The sequence below is a fragment of the Rutidosis leptorrhynchoides genome, chromosome 1 (genome assembly GCF_046630445.1).
Source record: "Rutidosis leptorrhynchoides isolate AG116_Rl617_1_P2 chromosome 1, CSIRO_AGI_Rlap_v1, whole genome shotgun sequence".
NCBI lineage: Eukaryota > Viridiplantae > Streptophyta > Magnoliopsida > Asterales > Asteraceae > Rutidosis > Rutidosis leptorrhynchoides.
In genome coordinates, this window is record NC_092333.1 from 611,148,277 (window position 1) to 611,153,817 (window position 5,541).

Consider the following 5,541-nt stretch of genomic DNA (forward strand, 5'->3'; position numbering starts at 1 on the left):
AAGTACAGATTTTAGATGTGATATTGAGGTGTGGGATGCGGATGTGGTTGTTGGTGGTGGTAATGATACTGTTGATGTTCATGATGGTACTGTTGATGTCGATGATGCTGCTGGTGTTTGTGGTATTGAGGCTTCCGATGTGGATGTTGTTAGTGGTACTGGTGTTGTTGATGGTGCTTGTAATCCTTGCACCATATTCTCCAAAGCCGTCACGCGATCGCGAAGCTCGTTGACTTCTTCTATTACACCGGGATGATTGTCGATTCGAACGAACGGATGAATAAGATTCAAAATTTGGGATAGTATATAATCGTGACGAGATACTCTGGAAATGAGAGAGAAAAGGGTGTTTCGAACAGGTTCACCGGTAAGTGCTTCAGGTTCTTCGCCAAGAGGTGAATGTGGTGGATGGAAGGGATCACCTTCTTCTTGTCTCCAATGGTTAAGTAGATTACGAACCCATCCCCAATTCATCCAGAATAGATGATGGCTAATTGGTTGATCCATTCCGGTTACGCTGCTTTTGGAGCTCAGGTCGAATTCCATATCGGAATAGCTGTCTGAATCCGAGGAATTTGAACTAGATGTGGGATCCATCTTGTATAATCAGGGAAAGAATTTTTTGGTATGAAATAGATTATAGGACTTAGATTTGGTATTCTTCAATACATAATTTACATATGTATATATAATATCAAAATCCCATAAATTACGGAGGAATCTTTGGAAGATGTCAGGCAAAGTTCGCAGTAACAGATATGCTAAGATAGGAATTCGTCTATACACTATTTATACAATAAATGCAGGAAAACGCGTCTAGACTTAAGAACGATAAGCAGGTAATTTCCGACAAGAAATGATAAGCAAAATTTATAATATGCAGATACGGTCGAAGTCCAAACTCACTAATGCATCCTAACAACTACTGGTTAGACACACTAATGCAAATTCTGGTTCGCTAAGACCAACGCTCTGATGCCAACTGTGATGGACCACTAAAATCCCTATTGACGCAGCACATCATTCATCGGTCCCATTGCGAGGTTTGCCCTCTATATGATACGTTTTACAAACATTGCATTCATTTCAAAAGACGCGCTTTCTATATAAGAAAGTTTTAAAATCTGTATACATTTTTAAAACATGTATATAAATGTTTTCGACTTGTGGTGATTTCTACATATAGACAATCCCAATAAATGATAGTTCATAATAATACATCAATAGACTAAACAGTTAAAATATAATACATATTAATGTTTGAATGCAAAGTTTCCTTGAAAAATATGCCATGTAAGACTCCATTCACATAGCAGTTAAACAGCGGAAACTTCTTTAATACCTGAGAATAAACATGCTTTAAAGTGTCAACCAAAAAGGTTGGTGAGTTCATAGTTTATCATAATCAATCATTTCCGTAATAGTAATAGACCACAAGATTTCAGTTTCCATAAATATCCGTACACTCGAAAGTGTATAAAAGTATTCTATAAGTTGTTGAGCGCTTCGGTAACCATACTTAACAATTAATGTGACATATTCCCTTTATTATGAAATCTCCCTACACTGTACCAAGTGTAGTAAAAACGAAGTACTATGCAACCGTTTACGATACTAGAGCGACTAGCCCGGTTGGGGTTGTCAAACCCGATAGATCAAATCAATAGGATTCATGCTTACATGCTCTTACAATATGTAAATATTAGTTACCAAGCTATTAGGGAAAAATATGCAAAGTGGTACAACTCAACGTAGAATATGTTTTTAGTACTTGTGTCCATTTCGTAAAACAGTTATAAAATACGCATGTATTCTCAGCCCAAAAATATATATAAAAAGGGAGCTATGAAAACTCACGTATCAATATTGTGGTTCAATATTGCAGGAAAAGTATGCAGACGCAACGGAAATGATAAATGCAAGGTTGACCTTTGATTCACGAACAATACCCCCGATCAATACCCATAACCTCCTTTTTAATACCCATGAATTCCTTAGCTTTAACCCATTTGAAAAATCCATTTTGAAATCACTTGAACATAACCCCGTCGTAGTATTTTATATATATTACTAATACTAATATTAAAGATACTACTTAATAATAATACTAATATTAATATTAAGAGTAATAATAATAAAAATAATAATAAGAATTTAGTACTACGGAGTAATATATCTATATCTGTCTATGTGAATGAATTGAACCAGAAACATAATCATTCCATATATATAGTATAAATATAATAATTTAATAATATTGAAATAAAATATAATATTATAATATTATAATAAAGTAATAATATAATATATTAAAATAATATAATAATAAAAGGAATCAAACGTGTGAATTAGAATTCAATAATATCTGCTGACAGTTTTCACGGACCGGTATTTCGTACTCTTGTTGCTAATAATTGACGGGTAAAAGTATGAGTAAAAATTCCACTTTTTATATTTGAATACATATATATCTGTTTTGGTCTTAAGCTTTATGAAATTAGTTGTAAAAGTGTTCATTTATAAAGTTTATAAGCGTAATATGTGTTTTCCTAGTTTTTAACTGGACAAAGATATATAATATAATATAAATTTTAATATAATAATATAATAAATATAATAATATAATAATATTGAAATAAAATATAATAATATAACATTAAATTTAGAATCAAATTTGAATCGTAAACTTTTAAAAAGTCGTATTTATTAAATACTTCAAGGGTATATTATGTAACTTATAATTAATAATTTCTATCATGTCACTTTCATGTGAATAGTAAATTAATTAATTTCATTTCATTTGCTATTCATATAAATAGTAAATGAATTAATTTCGATTTAACTATTTAAGCTACACGTTGTTGTACGTTGTTCTTTACAAATTGTATGTTTTTAATTTAACTTCGTTTCTTAAAAAAAATTACAAAAATTATATCATAAAAATAAAACGACTTAATGCGTAAAATTTTTAATTTGAAATAGCATCGTTTAATAGTAAATTTTTATCATTTCATATATAAATCATGACGGGTTCGAGTTTTAAATTATAGGTTGTTCGTGAATCGTAGGGTAAAGTCCAATGGTTAATTAAATGTATGAAAAAAATATTTTAATGCAACACATCAATTTGCTTATCTTGTCGGAATTATCATAGTTTAAATTTGACCGAAATTTATGGGTCATGACAGGTGGTTTGGTTAGGCGAGGATGAAATGTCCCGTTCATATCGATTATAAACGTTCCATATTAATTGATTTCGATGCGAGGTTTTGACCTCTATATGAGACATTTTTCAAAGACTGCATTCGTTTTTAAAACAAACCATAACCTTTATTTTATCGACTAGGTTAAAAAGACACCACCTATATTATCTAGAAATGACAATCTAAAAATATCACACTTACACACTACCAATACATATTGGTTTACAATATTAATATGTTACAACAAAATAAATCTCGAATGCAGTTTTAAACAATATTATTCAAGCATGCTGACACCAAATCTTGTCCACATATTAGCATGCAATAGCGAAAGCTCTTAATAATCACCTGAGAATAAACATGCTTTAAACGTCAACAAAAATATTGGTGAGTTATAAGTTTAACCTATATATTTATCAAATTGTAATAATAGACCACAAGATTTCATATTTCAATATACATCCCATACATAGAGATAAAAATCATTCATATGGTGAACACCTGGTAATCGACATTAACAAGATGCATATAAGAATATCCCCTATCATTCCGGGAAATCCATCGAACATGATAAAACAACATTGAAGTACTAAAGCATCCGCAACCATGGATGGGGTTCGTTAGGCCCAATAGATCTATCTTTAGGATTCGCGTCAATTAGTAGATCAGTTTACTAATTCTTAGGTTACCAAGCAAAAAGGGGCATATTCGGCTTCGATCATTCACCCATATAATGTAGTTTCATTTACTTGTGTCTATTTCGTAAAACATTTATAAAACTGCATGTATTCTCATCCCAAAATATTAGATTTTAAAAGTGGGACTATAACTCACTTTCACATATTTTTACTTCGTCGGGAAGTAAGACTTGGCCACTGGTCGATTCACGAACCTATAACAAATATGTACATATATATCAAAGTATGTTTAAAATATATTTACAACATTTTTAATACGTTTATGTTTTAAGTTTATTAAGTCAGCTGTCCTCGTTAGTAACCTACAACTAGTTGTCCACAATTAGATGTACAGAAATAAATCGATATATATTATCTTGAATCAATCCACGACCCAGTGTATACACGTCTCAGGCTAGATCACAACTCAAAGTATATATATTTTTGGAATCAACCTCAACCCTGTATAGCTAACTCAAACATTACTGCATATAGAGTGTCTATGGTTGTTCTAAATAATATATGTACATGGGTCGATATGATATGTCAAAACATTTGCATACGTGTCTATAGTATCCCAAGATTACATAATATATTAAAATACATCAATAATACAATATAAGTTAGCTAGGATATGATTTGTATAGAATTGTTAGAATATTTCCCGTAGCTAAAACAATCAAAAAAATATCCAATCTTGTTTTACCCATAACTTCTTCGTTTTAAATCCGTTTTGAGTGAATCAAATTGCTATGGTTTCATATTGAACTCTATTTTATGAATCTAAACAGAAAAATTATAGGTTTATAGTCAGAAATATAAGTTACAAGTGGTTTTTGTAAGAGGTAGTCATTTCAGTCGAAAGAACGACGTCTTGATGACCATTTTGAAAAACATACTTCCACTTTGAGTTTAACCATGATTTTTGGATATAGTTTCATGTTCATAAGAAAAATAATTTTCCCAGAAGAACAACTTGTAATCAAAGTTTATCATAGTTTTTAATTATCAAACCCAAAACAGCCTGCGGTGTTACTACGACGGCGTATATCCGGTTTTACGGTGTTTTTTCGTGTTTTCAGGTTTTAAATCATTAAGTTAGCATATCATATAGATATAGAACATGTGTTTAGTTGATTTTAAAAGTCAAGTTAGAAGGATTAACTTTTGTTTACGAACAAGTTTAGAATTAACTAAACTATGTTCTAGTGATTACAAGTTTAAACCTTCGAATAAGGTAGTTTTATATATATGAATCGAATGATGTTATGAACATCATTGCTACCTCAAGTTTAGTAGGTAAACCTACTAGAAATGATGAAAATATAACTTGAGCTTCAAAGGATCTTTGGATGGCTTGAAAGTTCTTGAAGCAGAATCATGACACGAAAACAAGTTCAAGTAAGATTTCCACTCCAAATAAGATTGTTATAGTTATAGAAATTGAATCAAATTTTGAATATGAGTATTACCTTGTATTAGAAAGATATCTTACTATAAATAAGAAAGATTTCTTGAGGTTGGATGATCACTTTACAAGATTGGAAGTAAGCTAGCAAACTTGGAAGTATTCTTGATTTTATGAAACTAGAACTTATAGAATTTATGAAGAACACTTAGAACTTGAAGATAAAACTTGAGAGAGATCAATTAGATGAATA